Here is a 21,882-nt window from a genome sequence, read left to right on the forward strand (position 1 = left end):
GTGCAGTCACACCGGTCGCACTGCCCTAGAGCTGGCCCTTCTCAAGGATCCTGTGACCTCAGTGACCGAGTCACTGTTGCGCTAGGGTGTGCTACTTCATAGGTCTGTCTGCACAACTAGTGGTGAACTTTGGTATGTATTGTGGTGGACAAGTATCGAAGGTTAACCCACACTTGCCATGTCTAGGGTCCACCTGCTGGTGCTAAGACACCAGAGCTTCTAAGGTCTTGCGGGCCCTTCTAATGTCTAGCATGGAAATGTGCCCCCTCAGGAGAGTAGTCTGGCGGACTGGTCATCAAGGCTGAACCTGGCTCCCCAGTTCCAAATTCAGCAGCTCTGACCATAGTGCCACATCTTCTTCCCCACTGAGATAAACTTGCACTGCCTTCAACTACAACCCAAATGTGCCCTGCTAAAACACCTGGATGTGGCTCAATGTAAATTAAGCACTAGACAAGAGCAATATGCTGCCTACAAAAAAATAGAACATCCTGGAAAAATAAAACACTCATAGGGAATGCAAAATTAAGTAAGTATGTGAAATGTAAGTAGGAATACCATGGTTGCCATAACGCGTTTACACTCACTATTCAGAAATCAGTGAGTGCTTTTGCCTGAAAAGTTAAGGACATGACTACAGGGCCCGGCATGGGCCCATTTCAATGTCCATTGCTCCTATCCTTACAAAACGTATGCAGTATGGTAAAAAGACAACATCCCTGTACACAGAGCCCCAGTACACATTTTATTTTCGAATCCACGCATTGCTGTACCTCCAGGATGGGTTCACTAGTTTCCCGCCTGGGGAAAATAATTCTGTTTTAAGAAAGACAAGAAAACAAAAGTAGCGCTTCATTGGCAAACTCTATAAAGTGGTGCTAATGTGTTTGAGTGTGAATAAAATCAATCTGGCCACTTTGCTACCACTCTGTCTTGATTTATTTAGGCATTTATTTATTTTTCATAGTTTTAACATTTTATTCCAGAGGCAGCACTTTGGAATAGAAACATTTCAGAAAAAGACAATATTTCCAGCTGCTAGACAGAAAGAAAGGGAAGAAAGGGAAGAAAGAGAGAGCGGGGCACCTGCCAGCAGCAGAGCAGAAGTGCACACTGTCCTAGTCTTCTTTGGGCAAGAAGGAAAAGACAGAGTCCCTTTCCTTCTCTGCCCGCCCGAACGGCCATGAACGCCGAGCCTTATCTATAGACCTTGGCTATTTCTGCTGTCCTGGGACACATTTTCAAAAATGAAAAAGTAAGGAAACAGAATATATGGAATTAAAGGAGTAGGGGAATGCCCTGCCCTGCCGATCCCGCTCACTTCAACCACTGAATGAATGGCTCCTAAATCTGTTATTAGCAGCTTAATTACACATACAAAGTTTGGATACGTTTTCTTGATTGTAGAATAAATCGATGCCTGTAGTTCTAGCCAATTTGTAATGTTTTTTATTTCATGGCGTCATGTTGTATTCTCATCATGGACCGATCAGTGCAGTTGAATTGGCTCCTCCTTGCCCTGCATCCATAGTGTAAACATCTTTATAAATCCCATTTGGCACTTCTTTTCCCTGTCTACGAGCAGGGTCGGATTGGTAAGGTGGGCACTCGGGCAATAGCCGAGGGGCCAGTATCCGAGTTCCAGCTGTGGGCTGCTTTTGTGGGCAGCTGGGGGCGAATTGGGCGGTGTCTGTGTTGTTCGGATGCTGCCAGTGGCCCAGTGAGTGCCTGAGTGGCCTTTCTGGAGGCAGATGAGCGTCCGTTACCTCCCTTTTGATCAACGGGCAGAGTAATCACTCCCTTTTTTTCACAGGGCCGGCCCGGCCAATTCATGTATACATATTAAGCGGGGGCATCACTTGTTTTCAGGTGTGTTCAGTTTTTTCAAATCTAGGTAAAGTTAAGAAAACATTCCTCTGTCAGAGACCCCCACTTCTTTTTATAAACCTTTGCCGAAGCAGTGTTTTGTGGAAAGGAAATATGCAAATGTCGGCTACTTTATTTTAGCATGCCCGGGAAAATTTTTCATCCCAATCAAACCATGGCTACGAGGGATCTCTGGCAGGAGAGCGCAGGCCTTCTCTGCAACAGGGGCGACAGTCACAATGTGCTTCATAGCCGTGATGCCCTTAAAATCAGCCCTTTGTCCTTCTTTAGATCGAAACATTGCCACCAACCAACAGCACCTAGTCCAGTGTGCTGGTGCAGGGCAACCTACACGAATATCTGGACAATTTATCTACTTCCTTACTATTTGCTGAACCTTCACTCGCTTTCTTTTTCCTGGTTCCACATCAACTTGTGCCAGACCTGCTTGCTGGCTTGTTCTCTAGGGTGGTTCTTGCATTACTTGTTGTTCACCCTAGTCCTCTGCCCCTGCTCATTCTAGTGTCTCAGCAGACACTTAGTTAGTCAGCCACTCTCTCATGGGAGTGGACACACATGCACCCTACGCCCATCCAACACAGGCTTCACTAGTGACGTGACCCGTGACCTTGCTAATAAAAGGCCCCGGGTGCACCTGCTAGTGGCCAATTGACTAAGAATACCTACAGTGTCTGTGTCAATTATTACTACAAGTTTTGGCCTAGGGTCCACAACAGCACAATGGCAACGAGGCAGGTCTGACCCCGCATGCTTGCGGAAAGAGGCTAGTGCTCCTCAAAGAGAAAGATTAGCTTGTTTCTACCCTACCCCACATGCTATCGGAGAACATAAGTTATGGAATAAGGGGGGGACAACTCTGCAAGAGGGAGCACCGCCGCTATCCCCTGCCTGGAAGAAGAGATCGAGGCACCTGCCGCCGCCGCAGCCTGCGTGGTGGAGGCAGGCACATCGCCTCACACAGAAAGTGACCCCTGGCCTCACTATTCCTACCTGCCTGTTGAGGGATTGCAAGAGGAAAGCAGCGCAGAGACAAAAATGTGGCGAGAAGCCGCGCCATCAACGGAAAGAAAGAGATTTACCCTTCAGGTATCCCAGGCACCAACTACGTGGTGATACAAAAATGGTCTATTCAGCACTATCCTGAAGGTGATGTTAGAGATGACCTGTCAGTCACAACAATTTTTTAACCAATACAGTCACAATGTGTGCGTGCTTCAACAAAGATATTCTTCTTGAGACAAGATGATCAAGATGGTTTTCTTTTTATTCGCAAACGTCAAAGAAATAAGCAGCCAACACGTGTTTCATCGGTACAAAGTCCGTACCAAGACTTTCTCAAGGCTGTAGACATAAAAACAATACATGAGTATATACAAATATGGTGACCCCTATAGGACATTCAATCATGTTAAAACATGTCTTAATCAAGTGGCTTACAAAGGAAACCCAACAATTAAGAAGGAAGTCACCAGAAAGTGTGAAAGGAACAAATCAATGTGACAAAAGAGAAGAAACCCGAAAGAAAGATATAGATTACACTTCACGGTGCATTGGTGAGTATTAGTAATGCTATTGGATATACAAGGTACCAAGAGGGACAAAAAAGAACTGTGAAATGGTGTGAGCGAGCATTACAATGTCCAAAATGTAAATAATTCCAAAGATAGATTCATAAAAGTTAATAAAACCAGTAAAGTTGAAAACAGCAGTGGTGGGTGATCAATCGTATCAGTGAGCCTAAAAATATGCCATGTAAAGGCAAGTAGACGCAGTATAAGCAGTAAAACCCACCTAAACAATGTAGAAATCACGCATAGCATATGAAGATGTGGTATGGTTACCTCAAAGAAAGAGTACATTATTGTGGAACGTGGGCTTGGTGGTGGGCACGAAAATGTATAAATCGATCCCTACCTAAACATAAAGCAATATAAAGTAGTTAGATCCCAATTATGTAGCAGGTTGTGATGATGTCAACCAAACTAGTCATTTGAAAAGAACCAAAATAGGAACCAGACAACACTGGAGGGAGCAGTTATTAATGTAAATTCTATTGTGTAAAGGAAGGTCGTCATCCCAAATTAGCAAACATCAAGGTCCGGGAGAGAATTGTAGATTTAATTAGGCAAAGGCAGATAGTAGGAACAAAAAGACAACAAATATTGACATGGGTTCGTGCTAGGTACATAAAGGGAATTGTATTGCGTATGCTCACCCGAACTAAAATAACGTCCCGGAACACAAATCTCAGAAGCCGTCGGAGGAGTATACCCCTTAGTAATGGCCGAATATAATAAAAACAACACACACTTCCAAGATGATGTCGGAGAAAGATGCCTCTTGGTAGTGGTCGAATACAGTGATCACGGTGTGTCTCTAGAAGGCAAATATGAGTCTAAAAAATATCTATATCTAATATTGAGAGAAGTCGTTCTTACACAACACCTCGAAGTGTCTGTGAACATGTATAGCCACTAAAAAGTAGACGGACGCTAAGCCCTGGGTGCAGATTGAAATAAACATTAAAAAAAGAGTATAGCAAAATGTAATAAAAAATATAAAGTTAGAAGTATATTAGGAACTGCGGTTCTCATGGCATCCGTGTTAAGACAATAGAAAAAATGTATTGCGTATCATATTAAACTGTATCCTAGAATAATAGGCCAGTCTAAATTAAACCAAATAGGACTGGTGTTCTAAGAGAGTGTTTAGTACCCGTCTCAAATGAATTTAAATAACCAGTTGTCCTGGGGCAGAAAGCCAATTATCGTGTCCCAATACTACTATGAGGGGGGCGGCCTGTCTTAACCGTTTTCTTGATATTTATTTGAATGTGCGGTTACTCCCTCTTAGGAAACACCACTACCAATTCCTTCTGCCACACCAACTACGTGGTGTTAAGTTTGATGAGGCATCCGTAAGCAGCCTCCGCCTGACACTAGTTTGCCCTGGAATTAGCAGCGCTGACCAGCAAAGTGCAGCGAGGCATTAACAAACAGTGGCACAGCCATACTTAAGGGCCTGCTAATGGCAAATGAAGGTGGCACCCCCACAAGCAAAGGGGAACGAATAAGCCCACACCGACACTGGCTGGTTCCCCCATCTGAATTGACAACACCCCTACAGCGATAGACCCGTAGAAGGAAGCCAGCTGCTACGGCCTCTTGAAACGGCTGCTCGCTGTACAGCACACAGCGTTAGAGTCCTGGCAGCGGAGAAAGTACATGCCCCACATGAGCATTCAGGGCCTAGCAGGAGGGCTGCAGTCCATCGTCACCCTCCACAATGACGAGAAGCATGTAAGCGGCCTACCGAGGCCAGGCCCGGCTCCAGGAATTTTTATTTAGGTGGGCAAAGGGTGCAATTGGGTGGGTCACGGCGGGCTCGATTTGTCGCATATATGTCTGGGCAGGCCTGCTTCAGGGCCCTCCTTTATCGCTTGTTAGTCTTACAAGGCCCAGTAAAACGCATTCTTTTCCAAATCTCTTTCTAAATATTATCACTCTCAAAAAGTGTTTTTTCCATGTAATGTTCCTTTGATGGGAAGAGGTGGTTTCTGAGGTGGGAGTATCAGGCAAGTATACACACAAGAAGTCAAAGTACACGTGTAACAACACGAAACAGAAAAAAATGTAAAATCCGGGGTGATAAATGTAAACACCACCAGGGCCATGCAGTGGACAATAAATGATACAATGGACTACAGAAGGGGTACAGGTTGACACAATCAATGTGGATGCTTGAGAGGGGTACCCGTTCTCTGGCACGTAAATGTAAACATATATACTACTATGTTTCTTTTTAGTATTTGCTTTCCATGTCGTTGGGAACCACCTCTACACGTGACGATCAAGTTATGATCTGTTGAGATTAGTTTACTTTGGCACATCAACCAAATTGCGGTTGGGCCAGTGTCAGGACTGGGAACGACATACGTCCTGAAGAAGACCGGGGTGACCTTTGAGGCACAGTAAGTCGGTCGAAACATGTTGGCACAAGCAGTACCAGGAGGGGTGTTTTGAGAACTTAAATCGTCTCTTTTAAACACAACCCATCCTATTTCTTTTAATCCTGATTGTGGAACCTATAAATAAAGGTTTGGTTGGTATCCTCAAACCAGTTTTAAAGCACTCCCACTAACTGCACTTTGTCGTAACCCTAGTCCCAGTCACAGGGGGATATTCACTGATCTATCACCGTATATGTTGTGTTCGTAATCGTGTTGTGTCTTGTCGTCTCTCAATTTTTTTGTTATTATTTTTTACCCCCTCCCCTATGCTCCTCCCTGAGTGTGGTTACACCGGGGCGTTTTGTAAGCAGACCCGATGATGAAGCATGTCACGCACTTCGGTGTGTGGGAGGGGCAGTTTTTCAAAACAGATGTATTTTTTCTGTTTCGTGTTACACGTGTACTTTGACCTCTCCACCCCTTCTTGTGTGTATACGTTGCCTTAGGGGGTTTGGGGTGGTGGTGTTGTATATACAGTTGACCCTCTCCCCTTCTTTGTGGATAGTGGTAGTATCAGGCAAGTGACACTTCTCAAGCTCCCTCTGTGCAAGCCTTCAGAGAGAATCCCTCTTCATTACTACCTCCACCTGACCCCGGACTCTGCAACGCTCTGCCTTACAGGCTTGATTTTCCACTTTTCTACCAACCCTCTCCAGTGCACCTTATCTCACAGCTGACCTTGGGCCTCAGCCCATTATCAGGCACCATTGGGCTCCACTTTCATTTTACGCAGTAAAAACATTAGTAAAATCACCTTCAAACTTAAAACATTGAATATAGCAGTAAATATAATTAGCACAAACTTTAAAGTATGTTCCACAGAAGCCCTTATGACTCGACTGCTAACTAAATAAATAAAAACAGAAAGGCCATGACAGGGCCGGCTTCAGCGCTGATGCGATAGTCCTTTTTGGCTCCCCACCGCTGACAGCTTTCTAGGTAAATACCATTACTACCACCTATTAACCGTGCCCCTCATTCCTCCATGGGCTCCCTAATGACCTCCTTCTCGGACTCCCTCGCTACCACACTCCATCAGTGCCCCTCAACTCTCTGTAGCCCCTCCCCCTCATGACCTCCTCCTTAGACTCCCTCACTACCACCCTCCACCAGTGCCCATCATCTCTCCCTAGCTCCCCCTCCCCCTCATGACCTCTTCCTCAGATTCCCTCACTGCCACCCTCCACCAGTGCCCCTCATCGCTCCGTAGCCCCTCCCACTACCTCCTCCTCGGATTCCCTCACTGCCACTCTCCAACAAAGCCCCTCATCTAACTATACCATTCATATTTATATGCAGTTCTTGGGTAACAGTTCATTGGTCGCTGTCCTAGGTTAGGATAGTAACTTCTGAACTGCAAGTAACACAAGGATCTCTGTGACAAAGGCAGTGACCCACTGAGCTTCCACATAAAATACAGGTTATCTGCATTTAAAAACTACTAACTGACAAATGATTGCTCTCCAGCAGGACCATTAATCACCAGCATTATCTGGGCATTTTGTATTGTCTTATTGTTGTCCTGCATCAGCCATGATAATGATAAAAACTGTTTAAATGAAGCGCACGCACAAAGTATGTGTCCTGCAGGGCCTGTGCAGAGTTTAAAAAGAAAAACAAATAGTAACACATACTCTTACCTACTACTCCATTAATCAAACTTTGTGTCACAGCCTGATGTGATAAGCAGCTGCATGGGCCAGGAAAGGTGAATAGGAATAAACAAACTTCTTTTCTCCTGCACTGCATAGAAAAAGAAATAACCACTTAGCAGAACAGTAGGCAGAGGTTACCAAAGGTTACCCTTGTTAAAGAAAGGATTTGTCGCCTTTGCCATATGGAGATGAAGGGGGGAAAAATTAACAAAGCCTAGTTAAGATGTTAATGGTCTTTTAAAGACCTGTGAAGTACTCGCGTGCGGCTGCGGTACTCTCTAAAACTGTCTGTGTGTGTGCGCCCGAGAAGCTGTCTCAGCCCGGGCGCACACACACAGACAGCCCTTTGAGCCCAATGCCGTTGCGCGCCTGACTTCAAGCCCTCACTGTGAGGGCCAAGGCTCCTGTCTGGGTGGGCCAGGCTCATGTTTGGGTTGGCCTGGCCCACCCGGCCCACCCTCTAGAACCGGGCCTGACCGAGGCTCTGCCTGCAGGAAAGTGAAGCATACTGTAGCATCCTGCTACCAATTATAACAGACTCAGGTTTACCGTTTCACAGAGCCTTTATTCCACACATGTGTTCATGACCTCGTCCCTACTCTAACTGCCCTCGAGTCCCTCCCCGGGCTCCTCCCATTCCTGTTCCTCCCCTATACTCCAACCCCAAACACTAGACTGCATCACACGGTATCACATCTCCCCCTTTCTTGACAAAAATAAAGATGACTTCCAACATGTTTATAGTTCCTTAATCAGTGACACGGGTCCGCGGGCCGCCCGTTTAAGCTATGGAGACGCATATCCATTTCCGTTGTGTAGCTTTCTGTCGCCTTGGTGAGAGCATCCGTTACTACAGGAGCGCATCTTTGAAATAGCGAGACGTCTCGTGTGGTCTTCTTGTGCTCAGGTTCGCAGTGGTTTCCAATTAGCTTCTGGGTGATCCACTCATCTTTAGTTTCTGAGGTGACTGTGGAAGACTCAGCTTGATGTCGGCAGTCTGTCTTCCTTTGTGGCTCTTGTTCGATTGACGCTCGAGCTCCTTCATGAGGGGATGTTGCTCTGGTTCTCTTCATAGCACCCGCATATAATTTTACTTCCTTTTGTCTTGTCTGGTCGAGGGCAACACTGCCCTCCTGTTCAAAGTCATGTATACCAGACGGTAGGGCACTATCTGAGGAGGTAATCTTAGTTTGGTTCAGGGACTCATTTGCTGCCTCTGGTTGTCTCACCCTCTCCCACTCGCGTTTGGGACTGGTGAACCCTTTGACTGTCTGGGCATTTGCATGTTTCTCTCTCATCCAATGATGATCTTTCTCTGTTAACACGTCTGGCTTTTCTTGCAGAGTGACTGGAAAGTCCTTTCCCATCCGGTGGGTAATGTCCACTATATCTGTTTTCCTTCTGTAGGCCCTTTGAGTCAGCCTCGCTGACCCCATCAGGGATGAAGGTATATTATTTATGTACTTGATGTACCCGCGACTGACATGACAGGTTGTCTTGGGGAGTGATTGAGTATTCAGAGACATTGGTGTGAGATATGTTGCTCTTGATGGGAAGGATGTCTTTTGGTTCTAGGGTGTGTTCGGGTGGTTGACGCCATGGCCGTCGTCGGGACCATGACTCGGTCGACTCGAGTGATTGAACAGATATGCTTTCTAAATCGGAGGAGTTTTTTGTCGATTTTCTTAGGTAACGTTCCTTTAAGTGTGTCTTGAATGGAGGATTTCTGAAACAGGTGGGTCGTGACGAGCTGCTCCTAGAGTCGGAGTTCTCTTTCGGATATTTCTCTGGGTACCTTTCTCAGAGTGACTTCCGTGTCATCTCACTGGAGAGGTTGTTTGATAACCACATATTTATTTCTTGTGTTTGATCCCAGGGTATTTTGTCTCTGCCTCTCTCGTGTGATGATAATGGCCTCCTCTCAGTTTCTTCATTGTCTCGGATGTCGTGGATGCGTTTGTCTTCCCATTTCCGGTGTCTGAGTGAATCAGTCCCTCTTATGCGGTTTGCTTCTTCTTCCCGGTTGTTTTGTGCACTGACATCTGTGTTGCGGGTGTGATCATGTACTGATTTCCAGTGTTGACGTGACTGGTCCAGTCTTCTGTAGTTTGCCTTTCTTGCACATTTGTCGGGCAGGCTGTCATCTGGTCCATTGGTGCGATCAGTCCCACTTGATACTTCATCTGCTTCAGAATCGTTTGCACCATATGTTGAATGACTCCCTGAGGTTGAATAACTCCTTGAGGTTGTATCAGTGAGGCTGTCGCAATTCTGGATCATCCCGGTCTTTTGTGTTGTTGACTCAGAATATTTCATGTCACTTTGTCTCTCCCGTTGTCTTATCTCTGGTCTGTCTTCACCCTCCCTGTTTCTGGTTTTGTTTGCTTCTTGGGCTTTATTCACAGATATGAGAGAAGTCTCTTTCCTGGTATCTTTGTGTCTTGCACTTAGGTGCAATTCTTTTGATATTTCTCTTGCTTTGACCCGCTCTCCAAATTCGGCCTTCCTGATGATTTCCTGTAGCGACCAATGCCCTCGAAGGATCTTGCGCTTTCTTTTAGAACTTGAACAGCCTTCGATTACCCGGAGTCGAACTGCGTCCTCATTTTTAAATGTGTTGAAGTGGCAGCATTGTACCAGACTTTGCAACCGGGTGATGAATTTGCAATGATTCTCCTGGTTCCTGCCGTGCTGTGTTGAAGGCGATGCGTTCATGATCCACGTCATCCTTTGCGTTGAAATGGGCGTGTAGCGTCTCTTGGAGTCTTTCATAGGTCTCTGTGTCCTTTTCAGAAATTGTTCTGATTAAGCGTCGGCCCTCATGACCCACCAGCTGGAGGAGTAGTATCAGACATTTTCTATCTCTTCGCTCACCGGTGGCGTCAAGAAAACCATCCAGGGATTCCAGCCACCAGTTCCATTTAGGACCCAAACTCTGAATGTCAGTCTGTGTCACTGGGGGTGGCACTTCAATGCAAGGATTGGATCGTTGTGTTGCTTTTCCCACCGCCATGAGGGAAGAAGATTTTGATCTGCTACGGTCACAGGACTGTTTCCTTTGCTTCCCGTCTTCTTTGCTGACCCTCTTTGGCCGCGATCCTTGGTCTAGTCATTTCCTTTGAGGTTGGTAAGATTTGCAACTACCTCGGTATGCTTAGGTGAGTGAGGCTTGGATTTCTTGAGCTCAGAATGGCCACCACTCAGCTACACTATGCGTGATTCGTGGCTCAGCAAATTCCCACTTTCTTCAGTGTAGTGTGCTAGCTGCAGGTGGGTGAGGGCTCTTCCGCGATGATGCGTGGTAACGTTGACTTTTGTTCTTGCGTTTTTTCCATACTAGTGCAGGTTATCCAATGACTTAGTTGATGATAGACGGCTTCCTTGATATTTGTCTACTCATGCTTCTGGATCATTCATTTTCTCAGCTTCTTTATTTTAATTATTTCTCTTCACGTGGTGCTGAAAGTTTACTTTGGTACTTGCCTTTACTCGTGATTGTTGTGTTCAGGATTCGTGTTTGCTCGTGCTTGTTGCATTCCAGATCTGCATTTGCTTGTGTTTGTCGCATTCGAGATTTGCACTGTCTTGTGCTTGTTATGTCTCCTTATTGCTTGCTTGTCGTTATTTACCATTGTCTTCATTCATGTCTTGTATTTGCTTGTGCTTGTTTTCTTGCACCACTTGCATTTGCTTGTGCTTGTTTGTGTTGACTCTTGTGTTCGCTTGTTTACTTGTTTCTTTCAATTTGCCAATGTTTGTTTCTTGCATTTGTCAATGCTTTTTTCCTCGCGTTTATCAATGCTTGTTTCCTTAGGTTGACCAATGCTTGTCTTGCTGCATTTGCCAAGTCTTGTTCGCTTACACTCATCAATGCTTCTTCTACTTATATTTGCCAATGTTTGTTCTTTTATATTTGCCAATGCTTATTCATTTACTCTTGCCAATGCTTGTTCATTTATATTTGTCAATGCTTGTTTGAATATGGATTTGAATTTGAATTTGAATGGGGATTTATAAAGCGCGTAGCTACCCTGGGGCGTCCCAGCGCTGTAAATCGACCTGTTGTTCCGGATGGGGAGCAGAGGGAGTGAGGTATTTAGGGGAACAGCCATGTTTTTAGTTGCCTACGAAAGGCCAAGAGGTTGTGTTCTCTCCGCATGGACAGGGGAAGGGCGTTCCACAGTTTTGGGGCATTGTAGGAGAACAATCGTCCACCGGAGCAGGCTTTTTTATTCTGGGAACAGTGGCCAGGGAAAGGGAGTTTGATCTTAGTTGTTTGTTCGCTTGATGGGGTTTGACGAGGGATCTCAGGATAGGCGGACCTCTGCCTTGCATAATTTTGTGAGAAATGCATAGGGTCTTAAAGGTGATCCTTTCCTTCACCGGGAGCCAATGTAGACTCTTGAGGGCTGGTTTGGCCGAGCATCTCGAATTGGTTCCGGTTAAGAGTCTGGCACCGGCATTCTGAGCGCATTGCAGCCTGTTAATGACTGATGAGGGTGCCCCTAAGTACAGGACGTTGCCGTAGTCCAGTCTGGAGTTCACCAGCCCCTGCATCAGCAATTTCCTGGATTGGAAGGGGATCAGATGTAGGATCTTTCGCGCTGTTCGGATGAGGCCGAAACAGATGCCAGTGGTTTTTCTGGCTTGAGCCTTGAAGTTGAGGTCTTGGTCCAGCCAGATACCAAGGCTTTTGACTTCGGATTTGGGGTTAGGAGGGGATCCCATGCATGATGGCCATGAGAGGGATGGAGGGAGTTTGCGTGGGTTTCCCAGGAGCAGTATCTCAGATTTTTCTCCGTTTAATTTTAAGCGTGATTCACACATCCAGAGGAAGATGTTCTCGAAGCATATTGCCAGGTTGTCCAGGCTTTTGCCCGACTGGTTTAAGGAGACCACCAGCTGGGTGTCATCGGCATACATTACTGTTTTATGCCGAATGGGGATATGATGTCCTCTAGAGGGGACATGTAGACATTAAACAGTGTGGAGCTCAGGGAGGAGCCCTGGGGGACCCCACACTGTAATGGCATAGCTTTGGACATGACTGTGCCATCGGCCACTTGAAAAGTTCTTCCTTCAAGGAAGGATTTGATCCAGGAAAGGGCGGTGCCGGAGACTCCTATCAGGCTTAGCCAGTGGATGAGGATGGCATGGTCCACCGTGTCGAAGGCGGCACTTAGGTCGAGGAGGATCACTGCCACTGATCCTCCTGTGTCTATGATGGTTCTTGCCTCCTCGACCACGGCTAGAAGTGCGGTGTCCGTTCCCTATCCAGGTCTATACCCTGTCTGGGATTGGCGCAGAAGTGAGTTGGATTCTAGGAAGTGGGAGAGTTGGTGATTTACAATTCGCTCGGCCACTTTGCTGATAGCCGGGAGGAGAGAAATAGGTCTGAAGTTGGCTAGGTCCGTAGGGTCAAGGTGAGGTTTTTTAAGGAGTGCCCTGACTGTGGCTTTTTTCCAGTTGGTAGGAACAGAGCCCAATGCCAGAGAGGCATTAATGTGGTGGGTGATCTGGGGGGCGATGGTAGAGGCGACCAGTTTTAATTTGCTCATAGGAGCTGGGTCTGATGGAGAACCACTCTTTACGGATTGTAGAGTGGACAGACAGAGCTCTGTGGTAACCTGGGAGAATGTTTGGAGGCGAGGAGCCTCATAGCAGAGAGGGGGTAAAGCGGAAAATTGAGAGGAATAGGGAGCTGGGAGTGAGGTAAGAATTTTGATAATTTTTGAGGCAAATAACTCGGCTAGCTGGTTACATCTAGTGCCCGATGGGTCAGGTGTGGGAGAGGGGTCTGGGGTTTTGGTGAGAAGGCGTACGATGCGGTAGGTTTCTCTAGCAGAGTTGGCTACTGCCAGTATTTTTTCCTTGAAGAAGGTTGCCTTGGTGTTTTTTATACAGGTTTTATAGTGCTTAATGGGACTCCTAAACTCGTTTTTGTTTTCCAACGCCCAGTCTTTTCTCCAACGGCGCTCGAGTTTTTTGCACTTCTTCCTAAGAGTACGTAGTTCTTGGGTGTACCACGGGGATTTAGCTGTTTTCTTTATGCTGGGGAGGGGTCTGACTGGCAGGATAGCGTCGAGGGATTGGTTTATCCAATCGTGTAGTTGTGCGTCTGCTCTGGAGGGGTCTAGGTCCAATGCTGGTAAGGTGGATGCAAGTACTTGTGCCCATGAGGTCGTATCCAGTTTTTGCCATGGGCGGGAGGGTGCTTGGGGGGGGGTCTCTCTGGTGCCTCGACCGAAAATTGCAGTTTGAAGGGAACTACAAAATGGTCTGACCATGGGACAGGGAGGGGGTTATTCACGACAAATCTCGTGAGGTTCGTAAATATGGGGTCCAACAGGTGGCCCTTGGTGTGGGTGGGCTGGTTACTTTGTAAATGGAGATTCAGGGAGGCTAGGTCTGCTTTAAGGTCAGAAGCAGTTTTATTGGTAAGGTCATCGAAATGGAGATTCAAGTCTCCCAGGACCATGAGGTTCGGAGATAGACAGGCGAGGGAGTAGATGGTTTCCATAAGAGAATCGCAGAACAGTCGTTGCTGTCCTGGGGGACGGTAAACCAATATCCCTGAAAAGGTTGTAGATGGGGGCCTATGGATAGAAAAGTGGACATTTTCACAGTCCTGAATTGGGCTATCTTTGAACTGGCAGGACAGATTGTCTTGGTGAATGATCGCTATCCCACCTCCAATCCCGTCGGGTCTGTCCTGGTGTTTGATAAGGTAGCCAGGGGGGAGTGATTGAATGATGTCTGGGTCTGAGTAGGAGTTGATCCAAGTTTCGGTGAGAAAAAGGACCTCAATCTCCGAGTCTTTCAGAGGCATACTGATTTCTGCCTGGTGCTTCGGGAGAGATCTGCAATTAAGCAGAGCCATCCTGAGCCAGCGTGGTTTAGGGGGGAATCGTGGTGTAAGCCTATATGGGCAGTTTGAGCAGTAGGAATGTCCCTCCTCTAAGGAGATGGTGCTGCGACAGGGCGCGGAGGAGGAGTCCCTTAGCCTGTAGAGGGCTTCCCGGGTATACCTCAATGGCAATGGTGTAATTGTTGCAGGGGTCCTGGGCTCTGGGCTCGGTCTGGCGTGGACGGGCGCAGACGAGCTTGCCTTAGGCGCGCCTTCGGCGCGCAAACGGCGCTCCCGCTGCGCTTCCGGCAGATGCACATGATTTAAGCAGATGACGGGGGAGGAGTAGGATGGGCGTGGCCTAAAGGGGGCGTGGCCTGATTCCTCGCCGGTGCTGACGTCGGGAGGAGTGTTCAGGGGGAGGCTTCGCGGCAGCGTTAAGATCCGCTACCCGTGCCGATCAGTGTTGAGCAGGTGCTCTAGATTGCTATGCGGCGCAGTGAGTTAAAAAGCACACAATTTCCGTGACAATACAATTGTTTTTAAGTTAAAATTAGATCCGTTTGCACTCCCGCCTTCCGCCTCAGGAGAATAGGTCAGTTCTGATATTTGGAGCTTGTATTCAGAGTTTAAATACCATTGACAGTGGGCGTGGCCTAAAAGGGGCGTGGATTATATTTATCAAGGCTTGTTCCTCCAACTCGATTTGCCTGACTTCAATATGGCCGACTCCGATCCCTGACAGGGGATTGTAGGAGTCGCCTGACTCCAAAATGGCCGCCGCTATGGGAATTTCGTTTCCCACAAGATTTGAGCTCATCCAGTCTTCAAGCTTTCGTTCTCTCAACTGGCACTCACCGGCAGTCGGTCTTCGCAGCGAGCAGCACCTCCACATGCTTCTTGGACACCAGCGCAGCAGGTAGGATCGGGGTGGGCTCCCGACCTTCATATATTCCGCCGCACCACTCGACCTCACGCATCCGGGGTGGGCACCCGGTTCCGGCACTCGACAGCGCTTTCTTCAACTGGGCAATCGCAGCGTTCACCAGCGCTCTTCAGCCTGGGCTCCACTCAACCAGATGGTCACGGAGCGGCGGACATTAACCACTGCCGTTTTCACTCTCGGCGGCGGTCCAGGCACCCGTGTCGCGACGGCGACTTCCTCAGGGTGTGGCGCGGGACAGGTCACTCGTCTTCAGGGGTCGGGAGGATGGCAGGCTGCACCATTCCACACCCGTCGCCAGCTGTAGCATCCTGCTACCAATTATAACAGACTCAGGTTTAAAGTTTCACAGAGCCTTTATTCCACACATGTGTTCATTACCTCGTCCCTACTCCCTACTTGAGTCCCTCCCCAGGCTCCTCCCGTTCATGTTCCTCCCCTATACTCCAACCCCAAACACTAGACTGCATCACACAGTATCACACATACATCGGCCAGCGGCTGTCTCCACCCAGGGGCATCACTTTTAGGGCAGCATCTTGCACAGAGCATCTGCCGTGGCCATTATGTGCTGCAGCAGGACTGAGCCCTTTAAATGCAGTGGGCCCAGCTGGAGGTTTCTGTGAAATTTATGCTGCATTGCCTCCCAGCAGGACAAAGACGCATTGATAATATGTAGCCTCCCAGCAATACCTGTGTCTGCCCCACGACAAGTGAACCAAATGGGCCTGCAGTGCAAGGAAGGCTGCCTTGGCCTCACAAAGCAATGCACTGCCACCTGGTGGTCACAGTACCACACCGCACCCAAAGAAAACACGTCAAGCAGCCCGAGGCTAGGCTTGCTTAAATGACCATGCCCTCTGACATGTGTGGCAAGCTTGCGATGCAACCCACGACCTCACCAAAAGCAGCATATGCAGAGCAACCTGCAACGAGGCCTGCGACACCAACATCCGCGGTCTCTGATGGAAGAGAGCCGCTGTGAGCTGTCCTGCAAGAAGTGCCTGCTGCGAGATCCACATGAAGATACCTGTCGGGCACAAAGCAGTTTCAGTTTGGCTGCTTGGCGAGCATTATGAGACAGCCTCTGTGGCAGTGGATAAAGCAAATGAAGATGTGCCCTGCAGAGCCACCCAACGACTGCCCAGTAATCTGCACTCAGCAGTGAAATTCTCAAAAGCCACACTGCGCTGCTGCCCACTTAAAGAAGAGCCTAGTGCCCGCCCCACAAGTACAGGAAATGGGAAAGAGCTCTCCGTCACTGAGCCCAACTACACAGAACTCACAAGAGCTGCTGCTGTCAAGCGGAGCATCCACACAGCACATGCCGTCACCTGCACGGAAGAGTGAAAAGTCAAGACAAGCGCAAGTGCACAAGACACCCTCCAGCGTCCACCAGCAGCCACAGCCTCAAGAGACACTGTTGCCTGCTGCAACTGCCCTCAACAGATCGCAAAAAGGAACAGGGAGTCAAGGCAGGTTCACAGCAAGTCCTGCACTATCAAAGTGTAATGGAGGGAGTAAGCACAGTGTGTGCCTGAGATTGCCACTACGTTCAACACGGCCAGCAGTGACAGGAGTTGCAGAATGTTATCTGTGTGCACGGCCGATGCTTCTGCCAGGAATGAACTTGAATTCTAAAGAACACCAGTATAGAAGCCCAAGTATCCCAAAGCAACACCCACCAATAAAGCTGCGAGGAGGACAATGAAGCATAAAGCATTCAAGTAGCCCAAACCAGAAAAGTCGCCAACGCAGCATTCCCAGGAGAAAAGAAGGGAGGAAATGTCTAGGTAGGCCTGAATGACAGAAAGACAAGTTGCAAAGTCCAGCAAACGTCATAGGACCAAAGGCACCAAGCAAACCGTAAGAAGAACGTGCACCCTGCGTGCACACCACCAGTGGTGGCTGCATATGAGAAAGCACAATTTTGAAAAAAGTGGACCCCTACTACTAATGCATTCACTACTTGTAGGGAATAATATGAACTCTCTTTTGTAAAGCAACTAGTAGTGAACCTCAAGGAAACCTTACAATTAATCAATTAAATATTGTGACATGTACCAACATAAACAAAATGTTTGTGATTAAATTGATTTTTTGGATTTTATTTCAATTATTTTCTTCATTTTTGTTAAACATTTCTTATATAAAATTACATATTTTGCATTAAAAAGTCAATCACGTGCATATTATATTTAAAGAGATATATGAAAACATACTAAACCACAACAAAAAAGAAAAAAGGGGGGGTTAAACAAATGACAATGATCTTAAATAGGGCTAGTGGAGTAAGCAAAGCTGTGGATGGAGACTCTATGCGCGTTTCGCCATTTGCCTTCTTCAGGAGTCCGTCATTTGCAATTGGACATTACAATCAACAATTAGGATGTGGTCTCACTCTGTTTTCATGCTCTGATTCACTGTAGATTATTCAACTAGAGGGTAGCTCTCCCATACCTCATATCCATGTTATTTATTCATATTAGTGCGCTTCTTGGGAGACTAGCAAGCGAGTTGAAGCGGATAAGTTAAGAGTAGACACTTGTTATTTAGGATCTCAGACTGCAAGTAATTTACGATATTTATGTAGGACCAGAAAGGTGATTTAAAGGAACGGACGCAGGCTGTTGGGCTCAGCAAGAAACATTAATAGCCACTGTATTGACTGTAAATGGTTATTAATGGGTAATTTAAGAGCGCCCGGCACTGACAGATCTTCGGAATTAACCCCTTTCGTGCGGGGCGTATTTTCCACCTGTGCTGACTCCGCCTTGCGCGGGCGGAGTAATGACGGAACGGTTCCGTCATCAGCACAGCTCACCCGTAGCTGATGACGGAACCGTTCTGTCATCAGCACGCAAGGGGTTAAAGTTTATCAGGATAAACACCGTGATGTAGGTAGAATATTGGGTATTGTTAGTTCAAGGACTGGAAGCGCTGGCAGTCTTTAAAAAAATTAAACTTGTTTTAGAATGACGCCATGATGTAGTCGGGGTTCTCAAATGCGTCCGTTGTCGTGGCCAGATCAAGGTCCAGCAAACGTCATAGGACCAAAGGCACCAAGCAAACTGTAAGAAGAACGTGCACCCTGCGTGCACACCACCAGTGGTGGCTGCAAATGAGAAAGCTGCACCACATGTCCCAGTGGTGAACTGAGACCACTGCAAGCTAGAAAAGTACACGCCAAGCACCTGAAGAGGGCACCTAAGAAGGAGAACGAAGAGCGCAAAGTCCGAGGTGCGCAGAAGGACGCACCAGCAAACCTGACAGCACAGGCAGGTGCTCGGGAGATAAAGACATCTCCACAGAGAAGAATCAATGCTGAAGCCTGCAAGGAGAATATCCACATCTCCACTGTTCCAGGAAGGCCCCGCAGTGGGCCAAAGACAGCAAAGAGTGACCTCCTCCAAGCTGCCTCAAGAAAAAGTCGCCAGTGACCCAAGACAGGCAAGAAGCGAGTTGCACACTCCCCGTTGCAAGCTGCCACCGCAACATGTGCTCCCAAGGCATGAGACATGTGGCCAGACGCCACATCACACAGCAAGCAAGGAGCACGTCACACGAAGCGACCGACCTCGTGAAGCATGCCTGAAAGCAGACAGGAGCAGGTGCCACAACGGCGCATGCTCGAGGCACAAGCATCACGCCCTTGAGCAAAGAAGGTGACTGCCATCCCTGTAAAGGAGCACCGCGAAAGACAAGAGAAGTAGCTGGACACCACCCAGCAGACAGGAGGAAGAAGATAGAAGAGTGACTGGAAGACCCTTGACCCGATCACTCTACTACCGCACGGCCCTGTTGTGGCCGGATTCTGCTGTCGCTGCCTGCTGGGCCCTCTTGCTGCCACCTCTCCTTAGGGCCCCTGCTCTCCATGCTTGCCCTCGCTCCCCAGGCTTGCCCAGGCTTGCCCTCACTCCCCAGGCTTGCCCTCGCTCTCCAGGCTTGCCCTTGCTCTCCCCCGCTCTGCTTTCCCGCTCTTTCCAACCCCTCCTCTGCTCCCTGCCGCTGCTCTCCTGCGGCCCCGCCCCCTTCTCCTGTCTCCCGCTCCCCATTCGCCGCCCCAATCCCGCCCCCCAGCTGCTCCTCCCTCCCACTTCGCCATAAATGGCGGGGACCTCGAGAAAGCCTGGTGCCACAAGCAGTCATCGGACAACATGACAGCTCTCAAGAACGCCACCCGCAAACACCACCAGCTGATCCGCACCACCAAAAGGTCATCCTTCAGAGAACGACTGGGCAACAACACCCACAACAGCAAGGAACTCTTCAACACCGTGAAAGAGCTCTCCAACCCCAACGCCAGCAACAACGACATCACGCCTTCTCAAGACCTCTGCAACTCTCTGGCCACCTTTTTTCAATGTAAGATCGTCGACATACACGACAGCTTCGGGGCTCAGAACACGTACCCCACCACCGAACCTACACCCCCACCACCACCATGTGCGCCTGGACTCAGGTCAGCACGGAAGATACCACCCACACAATGAACACCATCCACTCGGGCTCCCCAGCCGATCCCTGCCCACACCATATCTTCAACAAAGCCGACTCCATCATCGCACCCAAACTTCGGACATCATCAACAACTCCTTTATATCCGCCACCTTCCCAGAGAGCTGGAAGCACGCAGAGATCAGCGCTCTCCTGAAGAAACCCACCGTAGACCCCTCAGACCTCAAGAACTTCCGCCCCATCTCGCTCCTCCCCTTCCATGCAAAAGTCATCGAGAACACCATGAACAAACAGCTGACAGCCTTCCTGGAGACGAACGGCTCCCTCGACCCATCGCAGTCCGGATTCCGAGTGAACCACAGCACCGAGACCGCCCTCATCGTGGCCACCGACGACATCCAGACCCTGCTAAACAATGGAGAAACCGCCGCCCTCATCCTGCTCGACCTTTTGGCTGCGTTCGACACAGTCTGCCACCGCACCCTGACAACCCGCATCCGCCATGCCGGGATCCAAGGAAAGGCCCTGGAATGGATCACCTCCTTCCTCTCCGACAGAACCCAAAGAGTCCATCTCCGCCCTTCCTCGCAGAAGCCACCAAGATCATCTGCGGCGTACCTCAAGGCTCCTCGCTCAGCCACACCCTCTTCAACGTCTACATGAGCCCCCTCGCAGCCATCGCACACAAGCACAACCTCAACATCATCTCCTACGCCGACGATACCCAACTGATCATCTCCCTCACCAACGACCCCACCTCCACCCAAGCCAGCTTCCAGGACGGAATGAAAGACATCGCAGACTGGATGAAGCTCAGCCGCCTGAAACTGAACTCAGGCAAGACGGAAGTCCTCATCCTCGGCCCATCCATCTCCGCCTGGTACGACTCCTGGTGGTCCCCTGCTCTGGGTCCCCCACCCAAGCCTACGGACCACGCACGCAACCTGGGCTTCATCCTTGACTCCTACCTCACGATGGCCAAGCAAGTTAATGCAGTTACCTCCTCTGCTTCTACACTCTCCGCATGCTCCGTAAGATCTTCCTCTGGATCCCCACTGGAACCAGTAAAACGGTCACCCAGGCCCTCGTCACCAGCCGTCTGGACTACGGGAACGCCCTCTACGCTGGGACCACCGCCAAACTACAGAAAAGACTCCAGCGCATCCAGAACGCCTCAGCATGACTCGTCTTGGACATCCCCTGTCACAGCCACATCTCCGCCCACCTGAGGGACTTGCACTGGCTCCCCGTCAGCAAAAGGATCACGTTCAGACTCCTCACCCATGCACACAAGGCTCTCCACGACTTGGGCCCCGAATACCTCAACAACCGCCTCACGTTCTACACGCCAACCCGCCAGCTCCGCTCCGCCAGCCTCGCCCTCGCCACCGTCCCACGGATCCGCATAACCACCACCGGAGGAAGATCCTTCACCTACCTGGCAGCCAAGGCCTGGAACACCCTCCCCACCCACCTACGACTCACCCAGGACCATCTCTCCTTCAGGAAGCAACTCAAGACCTGGCTTTTCAAGCAGTAGCAGCCCCCTCCACCCCCCCCCCCCAGCGCCTTGAGACCCTAGCGGGTGAGTAGCGCGCTTTACAAATACTCTTGATTGATTGATTGAAGTCTCGCCCACATGGCCCAGAGACCATGGAAGTTGATAGGCCCTGTTGTCCAGCTTGGAAGAAGGTGCATGCTACTGCACCCGGAGGAATAACTACCAAGAAGAGTAAAAATCCTGTCACCATGAAGAACAGGACAAACACAGGTGCGCTGAAAAGATCATCAAGAGGAGAAGAATGAGGACTGGTACCACCACAAGACAAGAGCGCACATAGAGACACGAGACAGCCACCAATGTGAACCGATATCCCGGGAGACAGCCCAATGGGAGAACCAAATGTAAGCCGCAGCCACCATGAACCGCGTCTCTCTTCAACGCTTCCTAGTGCAACCGTCCAGTCCTGAGCATCGGCACTCTATGTCAGATGGCATCCCTGCTCCTGACCGCAGATGTCACGGGTGATGAACAGCCTCAGCAAGACGAAGATACAGGCTGCGAAGTCCCTTCAGACACCCT

The sequence above is a fragment of the Lissotriton vulgaris genome, chromosome 2_1 (genome assembly GCF_964263255.1).
Source record: "Lissotriton vulgaris chromosome 2_1, aLisVul1.2, whole genome shotgun sequence".
NCBI classification, from domain to species: domain Eukaryota; kingdom Metazoa; phylum Chordata; class Amphibia; order Caudata; family Salamandridae; genus Lissotriton; species Lissotriton vulgaris.